At 41.3% G+C, this 24226-nt stretch overlaps 1 long non-coding RNA gene across 2 annotated transcripts in view; it reads left to right on the top strand.

The window, feature by feature from the left end:
- LOC102404547 overlaps window positions 1–24226 on the top strand; it is a 41444-nt gene that overhangs the window by 3761 nt on the left and 13457 nt on the right. Inside the window, exon 1 of one of the 2 annotated variants that reach the window (XR_326319.4) lies at window positions 19639–21287. The exons of the other annotated variant lie outside the window; for it this stretch is intronic. This is a non-coding gene — a long non-coding RNA (uncharacterized LOC102404547). Of the gene's footprint in view, window positions 1–19638; window positions 21288–24226 lie in introns of those variants that run through there. 2 annotated transcript variants of the gene reach the window in all.

Below are 24226 nucleotides of genomic sequence, written 5' to 3'. Positions count from 1 at the left end.
AGTCCATGGGGTTGCAAAAGAATTGGATGCAACTTAGCAACTAAAAAACAACGAAGTCCTTATTAAGATGTACTGACACTGTGAAATGTACATCAAATTTAAAAAATTTAATCCTGGAAAAGGATGCACAATATCTCTTTAATTATTATATTGAATCCATGTTAAAATTATATATTTTTAATAAATTGAGTTAAATAAAGCTACTATTAAAATTAAAAACAAAGAAGTGGGAGAGACTTGTGGCTCTTATTTTCCTATCATTCCTACCTTGTCATTTCTGCTTATTTTATCAACAATGCTGTAGACATGAGCATTTGCTAGATTCTTGGATTTGTTCCTTGTTTCTTCCTGATGCACTTCCTGCTCATCTTGTTACTGACCACTCTAAATTTGGAACCTCAGAACTTCGAGAAATTAAATCTTCTCTGTAAAAAACGGTCTTCTCCAGAGGAAGCCCCCTCTCAGGTGTTCCATTTAGTAAAGTGCTATCAATACTTTGATGCAATAAAGAACACCCTGGAGACAGGAAGTGGTGTCTCCTGCATCCAAAGTGCCCAGCCTTCCCTGGGATTAGTCACTTGGCTGTCTCTCTCAGCAGCTAGTAATTCAGAGATAATCATGTTACCAAGATGCCATTTAATCTGTATTTGGCATATCTCAAGTTTTCATCTTCATTAATAGAGCCATCAAAGTTTCTTTGGGCCTGACTGGTGTTGGACACACTAGTGATTCGCCCACAGGAGGGGTTTGCAGTTTGCACGCAGAGCCTCTGCTTGCCAGATGCAGCTGTTAATCTGCTTGCATCATGGGCGGGGTGGGGGGCTAAGCTTGTCTGGCCCCCGGCCAGTGGGGCTTTCCTGCACCTCTGATTACACAGCACTGTGGGCCAGGCTGGGAAAGGCAGACCCTTGGGTCAGGGTTAGCTTTCCCTGCCGATCTGAAGACCCCTGGGGGCATGGATCCCTGGTGAGAAGAAGGAATCCTTTCTTGGCCTGTTTCCTGTCTCAAGCATTGAATCAAAAATTCCCCATGGAAGGCAGGATGGTGCAGTGGAAGGGAGTAAGAGAAACTTGGCTTTGAATCCAGACTCTCCACCACTGAACCAGCTCTGTGGAGGTAGGCATAACTCTCAGGAGTTAACCTCTTTGAGCCCCAGATGGCTCCCATTTCTGTGATGTGAACCCGGCGATATGACGGGGCCACATAGGTGCTCCTTAGAGTAATCAGGACAGGACAGCTGGACGGAAACCATCCTTCAGTCCCGCGCCCAGATGTAGAACCCAGAGAAGCTGTCATGCAGGTCCCTGAGTGGGCTGACCTGGGATGTTCATCACAGTGTTCTCTATCGTGGTGAGGATGGTGGTGACCTTGGGGTTCATCCCTGGAGGGACAGATAATGAGGCATACCGCAAAATACCATGCAAAACAGATAGAAGTATCCAGATAAATCTTAAAAACCGTGCTGCATGGATGAAAAAGAAACAGAAAAAAGTCTGTGGATATCACATATAAAAGTTAAAAACATACATGCAGCAGAAGGACATACCACGTGTTTTATGAGGATTCCTAAAAATTCAAGGAGATGATCACATCTAGTAGTGCTGTGGGTATTGGGTTGGGGAGGGAAATGGGATAAAAGGCAATAAACAATGAGAGAAGGACCTGGTGCAAGCTTATAACGACAGTGCGTTATCAGCAGAGAGTATGATTCACCCAGTGTTCTGCCTCTGGATCTAAAAGAAAAAGGAAAGATCAAGAAAAATGTCAATATGTTCTTGACCAGGGTTCTTGGGCTACTTGCTGTTGTTCAGTCGCTAAATTGTGTCCGACTCTTTGCAACCCTGTGGAACACAGCATGCCAGGCTTCGCTGTCCTTCACTGTCTCCCAGAGGTGGCTTAAACTCATGTCCATTGAGTCAGTAATGCCATCCAACCACCTCTGTCGACACAGACATCCATTGTCCTCTATCACCCCTTCTCTCCTGCTCTCAATCTTTCCCAGTATCAGAGTCTGTTTTTTGCAGCAGGTGGCCAAAATTTTGGAGCTTCAACATCAGTCCTTCCAATGAATTTTCAGGGTTGATTTTCTTTAGGATTGACTGCTTTGATCTCCTTGCTGTCCATGGGACTCTCAAGAGTCTTCTCCAGCACCACAATTCGAAAGCATCATTTGGGATCTGGCACCCCACTCCAGTACTCTTGCCTGGAAAATCCCATGGATGGAGGAGCCTAGAAAGCTGCAGTCCATGGGGTCGCTAAGAGTTGGAGACGACTGAGCGACTTCACTTTCTCTTTTCACTTTCACACATTGGAGAAGGAAATGGCAACCCACTCCATGTTCTTGCCTGGAGAATCCCAGGGACAGGGAAGCCTGGTGGGCTGCCGTCTATGGGGTCGCACAGAGTCAGACACGACTGAAAAGTGACTTAGCAAAAAATCAATAGAAATTGATCAGAGAGGCCAGATAAGAAATTCGGGCAAGGCTTTATTGGGGTTCCCACTCTAACAGGAGGGAGCAAGGACAAGTAGCAGGTGTCTTTGTTAACTTGCTTCCTGGGAGGGTCAGGACAGCTGGTTCCGTACATGGGGTGAGGAGGGGGTGTGTCCAAGGGGTGGACTAGTGGGATGGTTTAGGTGGCGTGCCCACCTCTTTGGTGGTGGTGTGTGCAGCGGGCATGCACAATACCCTGCTTTTGTTCCTGGCTTTTTCGAAGCGACATTTGGGCTTTTTTTGTCTCAGTATCAGGTCATCCAGAGTTTGCCCCAACCAACACAAACACAGAGTTATTTTCAGTCCCTTATAATTTTTTTGTCGTTCAAGGAGACTTAGTCCAGGTCCTGCAGCAAAGGGTCCCAGGTCCCAGAGGGTTTCAAAGGGAAGGGAGAGGGTCCAATAGAACTAGTGTTGTGGGGGCTTCAGGATCCAGCCATGAGGGTGGGCACCTCCGTGGCTGCGGAATGGCTCTCCATTTCTCTCTCTCTGCTTCCCCCCTTCCCTTGGGTGAGAAGAAGCCTTAGGAAAATGTGAGGCTGGAATGAAGCAGAGCAGTCTGAGATCCTCATTTTCCCTTATCTGAACTCTCAATCTCCGCGGACTCCAGGTGCCTGAAGGCACTCCTCTGATTTTTTCCTGTTCTCATGGTGGACCCAATTTTTGTGACTTGCTCATCGAAGAGCTTCAGAAAGGTGTGGTGCCCATTCTTGTTGAACCAGTTGCCAATTTCCTGGATCTCCAACCCTTTGGGCCTGCACATCAATGTCGCTACCCTGCCAGTCAATGAGACCTTTGTGTGCAACAGGGCAGAAGGCTACATGTGTGTGAGAAAGGACCGCAGGGGACGTCCCGTCATGTTCCTAGCGTCTGAGAATAAAAGTTACAAACGTGTAACAGGGCACACTCTGTGGTGGCCTTTTGTTAATTTATGAGTTGGAAGACAAATGTGGATTTATTGAAATGGTATAATGAAGCGTCACTGTCATGTGGATCATATTATCACCATGTATCATGAAGCAGGGAAAGAAACAGCTTCCCTCCTGAAAGGCATCATCCATATAAGCCTCAGCCTCTTCAAAGCTCTGTGTCCATTTCCTTTAAGTACAAGAAATAAGGCAGCACAAATGCAGAAGGTAATCTAACAAGGGGGATGGAATGAGCTATCACTCACTTCCTTTCTTGGACACTAAATTTAAAAAAAAATTAATTATTTTTTGGCTGCGCTAAGTCTTCATTGCTGTGAGAGGGCTTTCTCTAGCTGCAGGGAGCGGAGGCTACTGTTGGTGGTTGTGCAGGACCTCTCACTGCCGTGGCTTCCCTTGCTGTGGAGTGCAGGCTCTAGGCTCCTGGGCATCAGCAGTTGTAGCAGGTAGGCTCAGTAGTTGTGGCATGCAGGCATAGTTGCTCCATGGCATGTGGAATCTTCCCTTTGAACCAGGAAACAAACCCATGTTCCCTGCATTGGCAGGTGGATTCCTATCTACTGCACCATGAGGAAGTCCTTGGAAGCTAAATGTTTGAGATAACAATGAAACTAAAAATCAACAAGATCTCTCCAGACTAAGGAAGGTTACTCTTGTGTCACGCTTCAGTTTATCACCAACTTCTTCTCATATTCGTTCTCCTCCCTTCCTCTGAATCTCTTCCTTCTTCTTGGTTGGCAAATCAGACAACTTATCTCTCCGAAGGCAGGGATTAGCTCCAGGATGTGTGATCAGGCCATTCCAACTCAAGGCTTTCTTAGGACTTTTGTTGGTGATGTAAAGAAAGCAGTGCTATCAGAACAAATTTCACAATTTGTATGGAAATACAAAAAACCTCGAATAGCCAAAGCAGTCTTGAGAAAGAAGAATGGAACTGGAGGAATCAACCTGCCTGACTTCAGACTATACTACAAAGCTACAGTCATCAAGACAGTATGGTATTGGCACAAAAACAGAAATATAGATCAATGGAACAAAATAGAAAGCCCAGAGATAAATCCATGCACCTATGGACACCTTATTTTTGACAAAGGAGGCAAGAATACACAATGGAGAAAAGACAATCTCTTTAACAAGTGGTGCTGGGAAAACTGGTCAACCACTTGTAAAAGAATGAAACTAGAACACTTTCTAACACCATACACAAAAATAAGCTCAAAATGGATTAAAGATCTAAACGTAAGACAAGAAACTATAAAACTAGAGGAAAACACAGGCAAAACACTTTCTGACATAAATCACAGCAGGATCCTCTATGACCCACCTCCCAGAGTAATGGAAATAAAAGCAAAAATAAACAAATGGGACTGAATTAAACTTAAAAACCTTTGCACAATGAAGGAAACTATAAGCCAGGTGAAAAGACAGCCTTCAGAATGGGAGAAAATAATAGCAAATGGAGCAACTGACAAAGAATTAATCTCAAAAATATATAAGCAGTTTATGCAACTCAATTCCAGAAAAATAAACAACCCAATCAAAAAATGGGCCAATGAACTAAACAGACATTTCTCCAAAGAAGGCATACAGATGGCTAACAAACACATGAAAAGATGTTCAACATCACTCTTTATCAGAGAAATGCAAATCAAAACCACAATGCAGTACCATCTCACACTGGTCAGAATGGCTGCGATCCAAAAGTTACAAGCAATAAATGCTGGAGAGGGTGTGGAGAAAAGGGAACCCTCTTACACTGTTGGTGGGAATGCAAACTAGTATAGCCACTATGGAGAACAGTGTGGAGATTCCTTAAAAAACTGGAGATAGAACTGCCATATGACCCAGCAATTCCACTGCTGGGCATACACACCAAGGAAACCAGAATTGAAAGAGACACATGTACCCCAATGTTCATCGCAGCACTGTTTACAATAGCCAGGACATGGAAGCAACCTAGATGTCCTTCAGCAGACGAATGGATAAGAAAGCTGTGGTACATATGCACAATGGAATATTACTCAGCCATTAAAAAGAATGCATTTGAATCACTTCTAATGAGGTGGATGAAACTGGAGCCTATTATACAGAGTGAAGTAAGTCAGAGAGGAAAACACCAATATAGTATATTAATGCATATATATGGTATTTAGAAAGATGGTAACAATGACCCTATATGTGAGACAGCAAAAGAGACACAGATGTAAAGATCAGACTTTTGGACTCTGTGGGAGAAGGTGAGGGTGGGATGATATGCGCGAATAGCATTGAAACATGTATATTATCATATGTGAAATAGATCACCAGTCCAGGTTCGATGCATGAAACAGGGTGCTCAGGGCTGGTGGACTGGGATGACCCAGAGGGATGGGATGGGGAGGGAGGTGGGAGGGGGGCTCAGGATGGGGAACACATGTACACCCATGGCTGATTCATGTCAATGTATGGCAAAAACCACTACAATATTGTAAAGTAATTAGCCTCCAATTAAAATAAATGAATTAATTAAAAAGAAAGCAGTGCTATCATTTCTAGAATAATCATATACAATTTAATAACTGCTGGTAAAGAGAGCCTGACTGAGAAGGAAGCCAAGGAAGAGGAAGGCAGAGCAGAGCAGGTGTGGTCATGAGATGGACAAGGCATGCCTGAGTGCCAGCACCAAGACCTCTAGACTCTTTACTTATGTTGCTCAAATGTAACAATACCTCTTTTGATTTTAACTGGTTTGAGTTGACTTTTTGTCATTTATAAACCAAAGATTTCTGAATAACACGCCAGGTAAGTAAGGCAAAATCAGTCATACTGGGAAATACCTGCTTATGTATCAAACATTTAGTATATGTTTACTTTATGCCAGAAAGAACCTTTGCAGAGGAAAATCTTATGACTTATTTGAATCACTGTCTAATCAAGAGAACACACCTATGTGTTAGTTCAAGGATACCTGACATATCTCTGGTTATCTGAATAAGTTTGCATGTGTGTGTACATGTATATGTGTCATTTATCTTCAATAACTACTAGTCATGTATGGATGTGAGAGTTGGACCATAACGAAAGCTAAGCACCAAAGAATTGATACTGTTGAACTGTGGTGTTGGAGAAGACTCTTGAGAGTCCCTTGGACTGCAAGAAGATACAACCAGTCCATCCTAAAGGAAATCAGTCCTGAACATTCATTGGAAGGACTGATGCTGAAGCTGAAACTCCAATACTTTGGCCACTTGATGGGAAGAACTGACTCATTGGAAAAGACCCTGATGCTGGGAAAGGTTGAAGATAGGAGGCAAAGGGGATGACAGATGATGAGGTGGTTGAATGGCATCACTGACTCAATGGACATGAGTTTGGTAAACTCCAGGAGTTGGTGATGGACAGGGAAGCCTGGTGTGCTACAGTCCATGGGGTCACAAAGAGTTGGACATGACTGAATGACTGAACTGAATAAGCCATAAGCAGGGTTACCTGGATTACATAACATGACAGACTTAATTCATAAATTCTTTGCCCATACTTTTATTTGCATGCTGGTGTGGAGAAAGCAATGGCACCCCAATGCAGTACTCTTGCCTGGAAAATCTCATGGATGGAGGAGCCTGGTAGGCTACAGTCCATGGGGTCGCTAAGAGTTGGACACGACTGAGCGACTTCACTTTGACTTTTCACTTTCATGCGTTGGAGAAGGAAATGGCAACCCACTCCAGTGTTCTTTGCCTGGAGAATCCCAGGGACGGGGGAGCCTGGTGGGCTGCCGTCTATGGGGTCGCACAGAGCTGGACACGACTGAAGCGACTTAGCAGCAGCAGTGAAGGACTACTTTGATGGTCACAGGCTGATGAGCTGTATGACCTTAGGCAATTTACTTAACTTCTCTGAGCTTTTAATGTTCTTCTGTAAAATGGAGATAATGGTAGTCTGACATTAACCAAGTGTCATGAATAACAAACAAGCAAATACATGGAAAGTGCTTAGCATAGTTGCTGCCATATAATAAAATCACTCAATGATGAAGAGATTTAGTTGCTCAGTCATGTCTGACTCTTTGCAACCCCATGGACTGTCACCCGTCAGGATCCCCTGTCCATGGGATTCTCTAGGCAAGATTCCTGGAGTGGATTGCCATTCCTTTCTCCAGAGAATCGTCTTGACCCAGGGATTGAACCCAGGTCTTCTGCACTGCAGGCAGATTCTTTACCGTTTGAGCTACAGGGACGTCCTCAGTTGATGATAGCTATTATTATTATTATTTCTATCATCACCATCATCATCATGAAGGAAGGGTCACAGGTAGTCTGAATAGTCTGCATGCTTGTAAGGCTTTATTTGGACTTCCCTGGTGATTCAGAGGTAAAGAATCTGCCTGTCAATGCAGGAGACTCTGGTTCAATACCTGGGTTGGGAAGATCCCCTGGAGAAGGAAATGGCAATCCACTCCAGTATTCTTGCTGGGAGAATTGCATGGACAGAGGTGCCTGGTGGGCTACAGTCCTTGGGCTACAGTCCACTACAGAACATGATTTAGTGACTAAACGACAATAACAGCGTTTTATTTATCATTTACAAAGTACTTTCACATGCATCATCCACCATGACACCACGAGTCTACAGGGCCTCACAATATCCATTTCACATTTTGGCTTCTTGCAAGTTGATAAGAGCAGTTTTTTAAAAAGGTTTTCATATTTGACAAGATCTACTGTATATAGTATCACATATAGTGAATGAGAAATGCGTTTGTTTTGGCAGCAGAATTTTAAAAGACAGGAAAACATATTTTAGCACAAATGTGTTGTTGTTTAGTTGCTATGTCCAACTCTTTGTGATCCCATGGACTGCAGCACACCAGGCTCCTCTGTCCTCCACTATCTCCTGGAATTTGCTCAAATTCATGTCCATTGAGTCGGTGATGCTATCTAACCATCTCATCCTCTCCTGTTCCCTTCTCCTGCCTTCAATCTTTCCCAGAATCAAGGTCTTTTCCAATGAGTCAGCTCTTCGCATCAGGTGGCCAAAGTACTGGAGCTCCAGCTTCAGCATCAGTCCTTCCAATGAATATTAAGGGTTGGTTTCCTTTAGGATTAACTGGTTTGATCTTGCAGTCCATGGGACCCTCAAGAGTCTTCTTCAGCACCACAATTTGAAAGCATCAATTATTTGGTGCTTAGCCTTCTTTATGGTTCAACTCTTCCATCCATACACATCCACTGGAAGAAAGCATAGCTTTGGCTCTATGGACCTTTGTCAGCAAAGTGGTATCTCTGCTTTTTACTATACTGTCTAGGTTTGTTATAGTTTTCCTAGCAAGGAGCAAGTATCTTAATTTTATGGGTGCAATCACCATCTGCAGTGATTTCGGAGTCCAAGAAAATAAAATCTGTCACTGCTTCCACTTCTGCCCTTCTAATTGCCATGAAGTGATGGCACTGGATGTCATGATCTTAGTTTTTTGAATGTTGAGTTTCAAGCCAGCTTTTTCACTTGCCTTTTTAACTGTCATCAAGAAGCTCTGTAATTCCTCTTCACTTTCTGCCATTAGGGTGGTATCATCCGTATATTTGAGGTTGTTGATATTTTTTTCAGCAATTTTGATTCCAGCTTGTGATTCATCCAGCCTGGTGTTTTGTGTGATGTACTCTGCATGGAAGTTAAATAAGCAGGGTGACAATGTACAGCCTTGTCATATTCCTTTCCCAATTTTGAACCAGTCAGTTGTTCCATGTCCAGTTTCAACTGTTGCTTCTTGACCTGCATGTAGTTTTCTCAGGAAACAAGTAAAGTGGTCTGGTCTTCCCCTCTCTTGAAGAATTTCCCACAGTTTGTTGTGATCCACACAGTCAAAGGCTTATTGCTGGCGGATTCTTTACCAACTGAACTATCAGGGAAGCGCTTAGCATAGTCAACGAAGCAGAAATAGATGTTTTTCTGGAATTCCCTTGCTTTTTCTATGATCCAATGGATGTTTGCAATTTGATCTCTGGTTTCTCTGCCTTTTCAAAACCCAGTTTGTACATCTGAAAGTTCTTGGTTCACACACTGTTGAAGCCTAGCTTGAAGGATTTTGAGTGTTACTTTGTTAGCATGTGAAAAAAGCGCAATTGTAAGGTAGTTTGAACATTCTTTGACACTACTTTGACCAGAGTGTCTTTCTTTTCCTTACTATGTCATTGTTACCATAAAGAAAATCTGAAGCAAATTAATTTTTTATGTCATTGGTCACTTAGAATATTCTCAAAGTTGGCGCTCTTAGAAGACTTGTATTTTATGCTACCAACATAAGCAGATTGTTGAATTTGACACAGTTAAATATTTTCTTTGTTTATGGAATGTTTTCACAAAGGCAAGCTTTCAGAAATGCTAAAATAGTAAGATTTTTTTTTTCCTTTGGACAGGAATGTACTTCTGAATTAACTGGGTAAAAATCCTCAGTTGTATTGTTTAAGGGAATGTTATATTTTTGATCTTATACAAAGTTCTAGAATAAGAAAAGGCATTGATTTACTAACATAGCAAAGTTTGTTAGATTTTTCATCTTTTGAATCTGGATATTACTTCATATAATTCAGGGAAACCATGGCTTCCTTATTAACTACTAAGGTGACAATAGTCATGTGAAAGGAGGATTTATACAATTTTGAAAGTATACATTTTATCAATCTCTTGCATAAAAAACCAAAAACAAACCAACAAGCTTATAAAACAGGGCTTTCTTATGTACTTAGATTACTTCCTCTTTATCAGAGCTTCCACAAGAATTTGGCAGAAATATTGAGTTCTGGATTTTTCTCCTTTGTTTAAGTTGTCCATATAATCCTGTTTCTAAGTGACTTATAATGTCACAACACACACACACACAAAAATCAAGAAACATTCTTTGCTTTGTATCATTAATTTATTGATCTATTCTGTATTCTATTCTATACTTAAATATATCTAGTCTATATTTCTTAGAGTAACTTATCAAGAGTACTTAGTTCTGTATTATTTATTGTATATCACAAAGTAAATGCCAAATTCTAGTCTTAGATATTGACACATAATTATGAATGCCAGTCATTATAAGTAGATGAACCATGATATTTAGGCTTTATGAAAACTTAATGTATTTTAAAAGACAGGAATTTTGATTCCCCTAATTCTTAAGCAATTGCTTATTAACAAATCAGACAGTCTTCAAAGCTGTATTAATTTAAATGTCCATTGACAAATGAGTGGATAAGGACAATGTGGTATATTTATATAATGGAGTGTTACTCAGCCATAAAAAAGAATGAAATAAGGCCAATTTTAGCGACATGGATGGGTCTGGAGATGATCATACTTTGTGAAATAAGCAGACAGAGAAAGAAAACTATCATATGATATCACTTGTATATGGAATCTAAAAAAATGATACAAATTAACGTATATACAAAACAGAAACAGACACACAGACATAGAAAACAAACTTACAGTTATCAAAGGAGTGCAGGAGGCGTAAGTTAGGATTTGGGGATTAACATATACATATACTGTAAAGCACAGGGAACTATGGGCTTCCCAGGTAGCATTAGTGGTAAAGAACTCTCCTGCCAATGCAGGAGACGTAAGAGATGCAGCTCGATCCCTGGGTTGGGCATATCCCCTGGAGAAGGGCATGGCAACCCACTCCATTATTCTTGCCTGGAGAATCCCATGGAGAGAGGAGCCTGGTGGACGACAGTCCATAGGGTTGCACAGAGTTGGACACGACTGAGCGACTTAGCATGCACGTGTGCACAGGGAGCTATATTCAATATTTTGTAAAGAAGTGAGAAGAATCTGAATATATATATATATATATACACACACACACACACATATATAAAACTGAATCACTTACTGTACACCTGAAATATTACACAATATTTTAAATCAACTATACTTCAATAAAATAAATATAAAAAAGATATGCAGCAGAATTAATTGGTAATACATACAAGAGTCCATCCTAAAGGAAATCAGTCCTGAATATTCATTGGAAGGACTGATGTTGAAGCTGAAGAGCTTTGGCCACCTGATGTGAAGAGCTGACTCATTTGAAAAGACCCTGATGCTGGGAAAGACTGAAGGCAGCAGGAGAAGGGGATGACAGAGGATGAGATGGTTGGATGGCATCACCAACTCAATGGACATGAATTTGGGTAAACTCCGGGAGTTGGTGATGGACAGGGAGGCCTGACATGCCTCTTTGCGTCCATTGAGTCGCAAAGAGTTGGACAGGACTGAGAGACTGAACTGAACTGAACAAGAGGTGTGTTAGTGTTGGTGGTGGAGGGTAGAGAAAGAAGCACAGGGACAGGCTTCATATTATCAATGAACATTTTAGGTAACTGCTAAGTATTTCAGACTTAAATAATTGCTTATAGGTTTCAGGTGGGTAATGCACGTTCAACTCAATATTCCATACGTGAAGGGAGACTGGTTGTTCCTAGGTCTCCGTTAGCTGGCTCAGAGGAGGTCAAATTAACCGTAGTAGCTCTTGAGAACCTCCCCTGGACACCACCAGGCCCTCCTGTGAATGCCCAGCCCTTTGCATCACTGTCTGGGCTCTGCTGGGCTCTGCGTTTCTCTGCCGCGGGTCAGACCTGCTGTGAGGTCTGGGGAAGGCTGTGTGCGGGAGGTCCCCTGGTCTATGTGCCGCTCTTCATCAGTCTAGGCTGGAGGTAGCACAGCTTGGACCCGAGACTCACAATTTTGGTTTTCATCAAAACAGCCCCTTTAGCCTCATCCTGCAGTGTCTTCATAGACGGTGCGATTGAGTTTCTGGCAATGCCTGGGAAATACACAGCATCCTGTTCCATCGACGTGGCCTCCCGGGTCGTTACTGATGCTTGCCCGCTAAAGTTCTTCTCTTTCAGTTCAGACTCCCAACCAGAACTGAACATAAATTCATGCAAACAAAGGGTTCAAATAAATGGGGTAGCAAGAATGGGAATTTCTGGTCCCACGAGTTTCGATATTTATCAATATTCTGCTACTATTATTTGCATATTTCATTTTTAAAATTAAAATGATTTGATTTATTCAAACTAAAAAAAGAAAATCACTGATTTCTCTTAACCCGTGTCCCCTGCCTCTGGCAACCGCTAATCTGTTCTCTGTGTCTATGAGCTTGTTGCTGTTTACATTTCACATATAGGAGAGATCATACGTATTTGTCTTTCTCTATCTGACTTATTTTACTTAGCATAATATGCTCAAGGTCTATACATGTTATTTCAAATGGCAAGATTTCTTTCTTTTTTATAGCTGAATAATATTCATTGTGTGTGTGTGTGTGTGTGTGTGTATATATATATATATACCTCAACTTCTTTATCCAATGAGTACTTAGGTTTTTTCCATTTCTTGGCTATTGTAAACAATGCTTCGATGAATGGTGGTGCATCTGTCTTTTTGAGTTCGTGTTTTCATTTTCTTTGGAGAAATTACCGGAAGTGGGGTTGATGGATCACAGGGTAGTTATATTTGTAATTTCTTGAGGAGCCTCCATACTGTTTTCCATAGTAGCTGCATCAATTTACATTCCCATCAACAGTACATCAGGATCCCCTTTTCTTCACATCCTTGCTCACACTTTTTACTTCTTGTTTTTGTTGATAACTTTTCTAACAGGTGTGAGGTGATATGTCATTGTGGTTTTGATTTCCATTTCTCTGATGATTAATGATGTTGAGCATCTTTTCATGTACCTTTTGGCCATCTGTATGTCTTCTTGGAAAACTATCTATTCAGAGTTTTTGCCCATTTTTAAATCAAATTGTTGGTTTTTTTCCTATTGAATTGTATTTGTTCTTTATATATTTGAATGTATATTTCATTTTAATAGATTACTTTAGAAGATGACTTGAACATATAGTTAGTATAGTCTCAAAAGATAAATAGACCCAGAACTTTATAAAAAAGCTTCTTTTGTGATTTTGTGGTTATGACTATATTGCCCTCTTAAGAAACATATTATTAATAGGTGATGGTTGTAGGTACACAGACCATCATAGAAAGTGAGCAGGAATTTAAAGAAATCTGTGAAACATCAAAAATAACAAACTTGCCATGATGATTTTTTGGGGTGGTTCAAATATTGAAGAGATGTCAGTTTTCAGTAGTCAGTGACTTCTGCATGATATTTGCATAGGGAGAACTTTAAAAAGGTTACATTTCTTTTCTACTTTCATATTTACTTTGTGTTAAGGTTATAGGATCTTGGCAATGTTGCTGATGCTATTTTGGTAAACTCCAACTCTGTTCAAATGTAGTGGGATGGAAAATTTGAGCTGCAGGAACAATAAATATATTTTATGTCCTTGTAACATTCAAGCTGTAATATGTTTGAGATGCAGTGAAAGTTGCTTTTTTTTTTGCCTCACACTCTGAAGGAAGAGAGAAACTTTTGTTTATATATTTTAAAGAGTTTTGTCTTTGCAGTTAACACAAAGTCAAATGTAGATATAATCCACTTTAAGCGTTTCTTTTTCTTTTTTTTTTCACTTTAAGCATTTCTGGCAAATATATCAAGTATACCTGTTATTTTTATAAGGGACAAAAATAAAACTTTTCATCAATATAAATCCTCTGCTCTGTGTATGACTTCTGTCAGTCAAGCTGTGATCTTGTGGACTTATGGAATACTGATGCTTTACAGGAAGTAAAAGGCAGATGTGTAATCTGAGACATCTCCCTATTCTTATTAGTTATGTCTGATTCTGAGTTGACTCATACAGAATTTCACATAAAGGACCCTGTTTATATATTCTTTATTCCTCTCTTTTAAAAGTGTAAAATTTTATGTGCTTATTTGAGTGAAATGGTCTGAGGGTATTCAAAATCAATCAGACAAAGATTATTTAATTTGTGCTTCACTGTGTTCTATACAGAGAAGGCAATGGCACCCCACTCCAGTACTCTTGCCTGGAAAATCCCATGGATGGAGGAGCCTGGTGGGCTACAGTCCACGGGGTCGAGAAGAGTCGGACACGACTGAGCGACTTCACTTTGATTTTTCACTCTCATGCATTGGAGAAGGAAATGGCAGCCCACTCCAATGTTCTTGCCTGGAGAATCCCAGGGACGGGGGAGCCTAGTGGGCTGCCATCTATGGGGTCGCACAGAGTCGGACATGACTGAAGCGACTTAGCAGCAGCAGCGTTCTATAATGGTTTCCTTTACAAAGATATTTGATAACGTAAGAACTGTGTGTGTATAAATTCTTTTCACTCACTATGCTTACATGTATGTACTAGACTGTAAGTGCCGTGAAGAGCAAGACTATGTGGTTTTGTTCATTTTGTTAACCTTATAACACCTAGTGGATGGCTTTTGAGAAATAAACGCCAGATTAAAATTGTACAGACTTTACCCTCCTGAAGATGTCTATCTATGGTGCTTAAAGCTATTTAATGAGATGGATTAGACAAGCCATAGAATCCTTTGTTTCACAGATGATGCAGTCTCAGAGACAGTGAGTGATCTGTGATTCCCTCCATGTCTCACTCCATCCACTTTTTTGTGTCTTACAGCTGGGCACTTGGAGTGGTGCCTTACCACGAAAGGTGGTGGGAAAAGCGTTGCTGACAAATTTTATGTTTGCATTCATGGGTCAGGTTGTTGACACCGGATAGAAGCCTTCTTACAAAGCCACAGGACATCTTCCTCACCGCTGGTACCTCACTTCCAGGACTAGAGGGAGCATCCAACTACATTCAGGATAGTGATGAGCAAAACCTCAGCGAGATTGGCAATGGAAATGCATTAGCTGCATGGATAGTGGTGGACATGCACCTCTGCCTGCAGGTGGTCTCCGGTAGTCATTTTCCCCTAAGCTTCAGGTTCAGTCGTCGAGTTGCTGGACCGTCTTTACCTAACTTTTATCCAGTCTCATTCACTATAGACTGAGTTATCTCTCAGATAGACAGGAATTTGTGTTGAGAATGAATCAGTGAAATCAGCATGGTTCATTGCACACAGGCTACCTTGTGTCTTTGAGTTACAAACATTTATCTAGCCAACTGTTCTTATCTCTCAGAGTTTTAGTGAGAGGCTTAACATTTAGCTAATTGCTGCACATAATTCTGGGATGGATGATGTAGCAATTTGGCTTGACCCCTGGCACTGTGCTATATGCTGATACATTTCTATCCAATTCAACAAGTAGTTTACTGAGTGCATATTTTAGGCCAGGGGACTGTGCTGATGCAGGAAATGACGGATACACAGTTCTGGCCTTCATGGAACATATAACCTAGTAGGGACAGATGAGAAGAGAGGAATGACTGTTGGATTAATGTGATGAAAGAAGAGATGGGAAAAGTTTTTTTTCAGAGGGCCAAGTATGCCAGAACTTTCTGGTTATCTCAGATCTTAGATTGCCTTAACTTCTTCATGTCCTAACAGGTATAGACTCTGGTCTCAGTAGAGATGAAACATTTTGAAAGTTCTATGGTTATAGATGAAACTATAGTTTTACGGTCTGTGAACACACAGGAATTAAACTGGATGGCTTTAAAACTCTTGGCAGTGAAAAATTAGAGTCATTCCCCTAGGACAGGGAATAAGGCAAGGGTGCCCACTTTGACCACTTCTATTCAACATAGCTATAGAAGTCCTAGTCAGAGCAACTAGGCAAGAAAAAGAAATAAGTTGTCTAAACTGGAAGGAAAAAAGTAAAACTGTCTCTGTTTGCAAATGATATGATCTTATGTATTGAAAATGTTAAAGATTCCACCAAAAAACTCTTAGAACTAACAAATGTATTCAGGAAAGTTTGAGGACAAAAAAATTAACATACATAAATTAGTTGTGTTTTTATGTATTACCAACAAAATATCTGAAGAAGAAATAAAGAAAACAATTTTATTTATAATATCATCACAGACAATAGGAATAAATATATTCAAGGAGGTGAAAAATGTGAAACTAGAAAACTAAAAGATTTTAATGAAAAAATTGAAGAAGTCACAAATAAATGGAAAAGCATTTCTTAATCATGGATCAGGAGAGTTAACATTTTTAAAATGCCCATACTACCCACAACCATCTATGTAATTATTAAAATTCTAATAGAACTTTTCAGAGAAATATAAAAAATTCTAAAACTCATATGGAACCACAAAAGACCCTGAATAGACAAGGAAATTTTGAGAAAGAACAATGTGGGAGATATCACATTTATTTATTTCAAACTGTATTACAAACCAATAGTAATTAAAACACTGTGATACTAGTATAAAAACATAGATTAATGGGACAGAAAGAAGAGCCTTGAAGTGTGCATGTACGATCCACAAATATTTGACAAATGAGCCAAGAATATTCAACAGGAAAAAATGCTAATCTCTTCAATAAAAGGTACTGAAAAACTGGATAATCACGTGCAAAAGAACTACATTAAACCCCTAACACAATCCACAAAAATTAACTCAAAATAGATTAAATACTTAAACATAAGATGAAAAACCATAACACTTAAAAGAAAGCACAAGGGATAGTCTTCTTGACACTGGTTTTAGCAATGATTTTTTTCCAAAAAGACATTAAAAATACAAATAACAAAGGCAAAATTAAATAAGTGGGACTAGAGCAAACTGAAAACCTTCTGCATGGTAAAAGAAAAATTCAATAAAATGAAGATGGAATGGTAGAAAATATTTGCAAACCATATATCTGATAAGAAGTTAATATCAAAAATTGTTAAGAAATTCATACAACTTGATAGCAAAAAAACTTAATCTAGTTAAGAAATGGTCAAAACACCTACATAGCTATTTTCCAATAGAAAGGATACAAATGGCCAATGGGTATAGGAAAAGGTGTTCAACATCACTAATCATTAAGAAAATGCAAACCCCAAATCACAATGAGATACCATCTCATGCTTGTTAAGATGGCTATTATCAAAAAGAAAGCAATAACAAACATTGTTTTATCAAAAAGCAACGTTGGTAAGGATGTGGAGAAAAGGAAACCCTTGTGCACTTTTGGTGGAATTGTAAATTGATGAAGCCACTATGGAAAACAGTATGGAGACACCTCAAAAAATTAAAGATAAGACTACCCTGTTATTTAGCAATTCCACTTTTGAGTATTTATCTAAAGGAAATGAAATCTGGATCTTGAGTGTCTGCACTCCCGTGTTCCTTCAGCATTCACAGTCGCCAAAGATACGGAAACAACCTACGTGTCTGTAGATGGATGAATGGATAAAGAAGATGTGAGATATAAAATATTCCCCGTTGGAATATTATTCAGCTATGCTGTGCTTAGCTGCTCAATCATGTCTGGCTCTTTGCGACCCCATGGACTGCAGCTCACCAGGCTCCTCTGTCCTTGGGGATTCTCCAGGCAAGAATACGGGAGTGGGCCATGCCCTCCTCTAGGGGGTCTTCCTAACCTAGGATCTAACTCAGGTCTCCTGAATTGCAGGCAGATTCTTTACCATCTGAGTCACCAGGGAAGCCCCAATGAGAAAGCTATGAGAAAGAAGGAAATCCTGCCATTTGCAATGACATGGTTAAAACCTGAGAACTATGCTAAGAGAAATAAGTCAGACAGAGAGCAAAAAATACTGTAAGGATCTCACTTATATGTGGAACTTAAATAAGTCATATTCATAGAAACGAAGAGTAAAATGCTGGCACCAGGGGCTGAGGCCTTGGACAAATGGGAAAATACTAGTCAAAGGATGAAAACTTCCAGCTATAAGATGAATAATTTCCAAGGATCTAATGTATGACATGGGCTTCCCTGGTGGCTCAGAGGTTAAAGAGTCTGCCTACAATGTGGGAGACCCGGGTTCGATCCCTGGGTTGGAAAGATCCCCTGGAGAAGGAAATGGTAACCCACTTCAGTATTCTTGCCTGGAGAATCCCATGGACGGAGAAGCCTGGTAAGCTACAGTCCATGGGGTCGCAGAGTCGGACATGACTGCGCGACCTCACTTCACTTCACATCAATGTATGACATAGTGATTATAGTTAACAGTACTGCATTATATCGGAGAAGGCAATGGCACCCCACTCCAGTACTCTTGCCTGGAAAACCCCATGGACGGAGGAGCTGGAAGGCTGAAGTCCATGGAGTCGCTGAGGGTTGGACACGACTGAGCGACTTCACTTTCACTTTTCATTTTCATGCATTGGAGAAGGAAATGGCAACCCACTCCAGTGTTCTTTGCCTGGAGAATCCCAGGGACAGGGGAGCCTATTGGGCTGCCGTCTATGGGGTCGCACAGAGTTGGACACAACTGAAGTGACTTAGCAACTGCATTATATACTTGAAAATTGCTAAGAGAGTAGATCTTAAACAATCCTACCATACACACATAAGTGTTGCTGTATATAAGTGTGTCAAATCATCACTAGTACACTTTAAACTTACACAGTGTTGTCAATTACATCTCAATAAAATCAGAAAAAAACAAAAACCTTTTCAATCTGAAAGTATTCTTTTGTATTATTGCAATAGCTAACATCGATCAAAGGTTGAATATGTACCAGGCATAGAATGGGAGGCTCTGACAGGCATTGTTTCATTTAATAGAAGTAATGTTTGTGGGATCTGCTCTGTAGACTTGTCTATAAGTATCATCAAGAGTAGTGTGGCAGTTTTTAGACAGCCATCGAGAGAGCAGATGGTCTTGCCCAGATATCTTTCTGGATTTAGATATTTGATATCTTTTTGGGAGGAATCCGCATCACCTATACCTATAATCATCTATGTTCAAAATATGTAATATTTGCATGTCAACTTTTGTACAAGTGAGAGCGAATCCATTTGATGCCTCATATAATTTTAAAAAACCTCTCAAGACAAAAAAGCAGTTTTCAAAGCAAAACAGGGTCCTTTCATTCATTATAGCTATTTATTTAAAGGGAGAATTATCTTTAAAATGCTTTATAGTCACTCATCTCTGTCAAGTATCTTTTTCTGCAAAGCTGTTTAAGTCTTTTTGGAATTACCCTGTGCTGCTTTCAAATGTTCTTGGATTTACTTGCTGCCTGACTCATTAGGCTTCCCTGGTGGCTCAGCTGGTAAAGTATCTGCCTGCAATGCAGGAGACGCCGGTTCAATTCCTGGGCGGGGAAGACCTGCTGGAGAAGGGATAGGCTACCCTCCCCAGTATTCTCGGACTTCCCTGGTGGCTCAGCTGGTAAAGAATCTGCCTGCAATGTGGGAGACCTGGGTTCAATCCCTGCGTTGGGAAGATCCCCTGGAGAAGGGAACAGCTATCCACTCCAGTGTTCTGGACTGGAGAATTCCATGGACTTTATAGTCCATAGGGTCGCAAAGAGTCGGACACGACTGGGTGATTTTCACTTTCACTTTGGTAGGCATACGTGGTCTTCTGCTACCTGCCAGGGGTTAGTGCACATTCCTTCTACAAGGTAAAAGCAGGAACATGAGCCGTGTCTTGACAATAGACTAAAAGTACTTGCTAGGAGAAAGAGAAGGGGGTGCTCAATGTCCCCCTCACCTGCTATTGTTGTTCAGTTGCTAAGTCACATCTGCCTCTTTGCAAATACAGGGACTACAGCACATCAGGCTTCCCTGTGCTTTCACTATCTCTTGGAGTTTGCTCAAATTCATGTCCATTGAGTTGGTGATGCCATCCCCACTAACCTGGCAGGTTAGTAAGTAAGCGTGAGGATGACGCTATGACTCTAACAATGCTGATGAAGATGGTGGCAGCGGGGCTGGTGGTATTAGTGACAAATGAGAGGCTCAGAAAGTTGGAAAATTGCTTTGCGTAACTATTTTACTTAATCCTCACAACAACCAAGTGAACTCAGTGCTCATACATTCATTTATGAAGAATGGAACCGAGCGTCAGCCTCTGCACTGGGCAAGCTGGGATTTGAGCCCAGGTCAATCTAATTCCAGATCTGGAGCTTTATGTTTCTACATGGCACTAACTTAATACCTTGATGCCAAGATTCCTGTCTAAGGGACGAGGTAAGTCAGCTCTATTATCTTTAGTTCTCCTATGATTGAAATGGAGCTATCTTTATTTGAACGCTATCTGTAAATGAACTGGAGATTCTCCTCGTGTCACACAGTTGGAAAAAGTAACGTTACATAAATGTCATGAAGGAGCAGCAGGTGAAGAGTCTGTCTGTGAGTAAGAAGACAGCGTGGCCCAGAGGAGGGAACCTGTGTGTGGGGCTGGCCTGGCCAGCACCTGGACCCCCCCTGCCAACTGCGTGATCTGCTGTGATCTTACCCTTGTTCAGTCTCAGGTTCCCCTCACCTGGAGGTGGGGCTAAAGATAGCCACCTTGAAGGGCTACTGGTACCCATGGAGAAGAAAAATTACAAATATCTGCAGTGCCTGTCAAGGAAAGTGCAACATTGCCACTACTCAAAAATGGTCATAAGGTCCTATGGTGGTAATGACCCTTTTACATTCCTGCTTAGAAACCACTAGTTTCAATCAAATCTGGGGATAAAATTATAACGCCTTAACTCAGCATAAAATAGCTGTTCCTGATCTGATTCCTGCCCACGCCGTCAGGCCTGTTTTTAGCCATTCTCGCTCTCACTGGGTTTTTGATTGCTCGAATAGTTTAAACATTACCTTTCTACCCCAGGACCTTTGAACATGCTGTGTCTGTGGCTTTCTATTAACTCACTACTTGTGCTTGTCTTTGAGGTCTCAGGTTAAATGTCGCTTCCCCAGGGAGCCTTCCCTGAACCCCAGAAAACATCAGGCCCCATTTAATATGTTCCCATAACCGGGAGTTGGTGATGGACAGGGAGGCCTGGCATGCTGCCATTCCTGGGGTCGCAAAGAGCTGGACACGACTGAGCGACTGAACTGAACTGAACCTTTTCTTACTTGGGATACTCCTCACAGTGGTAATTAAGTACTTAATGCATCATTACTTGTTTAATGTCTGTCTCTTCACTAGGATGTAACCTCCAAGGGCACCAAGCCCATGCTCTAGCTCCAGCTCCTTTCATAGGGCTCCGTTCATAACTGGTATTTGATGAGTGTTTATGAAGTGAATGAATAAAACAATCAGTGAGTTGATGAATAAAGCATTGCCTTCTTTAAAAGATTCTTCTTGTCATTTCTCAACCTGTTTTGCTTGAAGGAAGACCATGGGCTGTGAGCCATGAGACTTTTACCAAAGTCACAGATTTTTAGCCAACGTTGTATCCTGATGAGAACAAGACTTCCTGAGGGACTATTTGTTCCCTGTGGCACAGCAGGCAGCCTTGTGTACCCAATGAGCTGCATGCACTCTGACCAGAGTGATACACTGGGTGATAAAAAGATACCACCTCCGTGAAACAGATGCTCCATTTTACGACGGAAGCAGAGAAGCTGAAGGCTGCAGGTGTGGGCTAGGCTGACACGGGCTCTGTGGAGGATCATTAAGAGCCTCCTTAGAAATGTGGGTTTACTCAGTGTTTAATCAGCCACAGGCAGAAGAAATGGCTTCATTTCAGCTCGATGAGAGCCAGATCACAAAAGGAAGATAGATGGCCAATACAGTCCATCACTGCAAGCATATTGTCTTAATTTGAAGGAACAGCCTGGCACTCGTACTAATCAAGGAGGAAAGTACAACACGGTTAGCATGGAGGATGGGCCAGTTTAACTCTCAGCACACCCCTCAAAGAAAAGCTCTTATTTGTTTCCTTAATTAATATTTTAAGGAAAGTGAGACCCATAGAACACATGACTCAGCCACTTAAGAAGTTCCCCTGCTTGGAATCCATGATGTTTAAGGGAGGACTTTTTATATGCAAAACTTCTAAACCTCTACCAATAAAGAAGTATTACAATCAATGAATGAAGTGCCTTAGGAAGGACAGTCCATTTGCTGGCGGCTTTACTTACCTGGTCGTATTTGCAGCTGACCTGCAAAAAAAGCTACAAATAGAGACAATGTCCCGCGGATTGTGTGGTTACCTGATGGTTGCTCAGAGGCTCTTGTCAGTGGCTCGGACCTCTGTTCGTCTTAGGTCCTCCAGAGCTCACCTTGGGGAGGCATGTGAAATGAGATTCAGCTCAGCTCAGTTTGCTTCTTGATCGCCTGAAAATGCCAGAAAAGGGATTTGAAGCTTGGGTGGGAGCCGTGACACAGATCTGAACTCAGAGTCCTTGCCAAACCCCTCTTATTTGAAGTTGGAGCAGGTAATAAGTAGTTTGGGTACTTACAAACAAGTGGATGTTTTAGAATCATTTGGTGTGTGTCACATCCGTGTTTTCCTGAGATCCCCGGAGCCTTAGCACAAAGAGCTTTCTTTCACCGCCCTCCCCACCCCAATGACTATTTTCCAGATGTTCTGAAACAATGTCAAGTGACCCAGTTTACCCCTGAGAGGTTTAGAAAGGGGCATTTATGGAGAGACTGGTGAGGGAGGCTGAGATACTCACTCAGCAGCTAAGTCCTAGATAATCTCCCACGAACGCGGTATCGGATGGTGCTTTACTTAAGGCACACTGAGGATGGTTTTTAGAAAACGATATGCTAAACACTCCTACAGTGAAGGAGAAACTTAAGAAGCTTAACAATGGATGTAGAAATATGATCATTGGCTATCGAGGTAATAGTATCCAGTCATTCCTCACCTATAGGCGCAGATTTAGGCTTAAGCAGATGAAGACAACATGGAGGAAGTGTGTGGTCTTAGAGTGTTTAAACATCAGCCAGTACAGGCAAAGGACTCTCTGTTAACATAAAACCTGAACATGTGTCTTTTGCTTTTTGCACTGACTATCATGAATTATAGAATCACAATCGCAGAAATGAAAGTAGCATATTGAGGTGGGGAGGGATAAATTAGGAAGTTGGGATTAACAGATACTCAAGCTTGCTTCCCTGATGGCTCAGCAGGTAAAGAATCTGCCTGCAATGTGGGAGATGCAGAAGACGCAGGTTCAATCCCTGGGTTGGGGAGATACCCTGGAGAAGAAAATGGCAACCCACTCTGGTATTTTTGCCTGAGAATTCCATGGACAGAGGAGCCTGGTGAGCTACAGTCCAAAGGGTGCAAGGAATCGGACATGACTGAGTGCCTAAGCACACAAGCACTACCATATATAAAATAGATAAATAACAAGGGCCTACTGCAGAGCAGGTGCCTGGTGGCTCAGACGGTAAAGCGTCTGCCTGCAATGCGGGAGACCTGGGTTCGATTCCTGGGTCGGGAAGATCCCCTGGAGGAGGAAATGGCTATCCACTCCAGCACTCTTGCCTGGAAAATTCCATGGACAGAGGAACATGATAGGCTACAGTCCATGGGGTCGCAAAGAGTCAGACTTGACTGAGCGACTTCACTTTCATTTTCACTGTAGAGCATAGAAACTACATTCAATATCTTGTAATAACCTACAATGGAAAAGCATCTGAAAAAAGAATACATGTATGTGTGTGTGTGTATATATATATGTATATATAGAGAGAGACAAGGAAAGGGCAACCCACTCCAGTATTCTTGCCTGGAGAATCCCATGGACAGAGGAGCCTGGTGGGCTACAGTCTGTGGGGTTGTAAAGAGTCAGACATGACTAAAGCAACGTAGCACACATGTGTATATATATTTATATACACACATACATATATAAATGAGTCACTTTGCTGTATACCTGAAATTAGCACAACATTGTAAATCAACTGTACTTTGTAAAAAAACAAAAAATAGCAAGAGGCATCCTGAGGCTTTGTACAGACCTTTATGAGGAAGTAATAACATTGAAACAAGAGAACCATAATTTGCAATTAGGAAATTGTTTCATTCTCCGCACATGGGCAGCACATGCAGAGCAGTCCCCAGGATGGGAA

Source organism: Bubalus bubalis, chromosome 20 (assembly GCF_019923935.1).
Source record: "Bubalus bubalis isolate 160015118507 breed Murrah chromosome 20, NDDB_SH_1, whole genome shotgun sequence".
NCBI classification, from domain to species: Eukaryota; Metazoa; Chordata; class Mammalia; order Artiodactyla; family Bovidae; genus Bubalus; species Bubalus bubalis.
The sequence above is the reverse complement of the archived record's forward strand: the minus strand, read 5'-3'. Positions and strand labels throughout refer to the sequence as shown.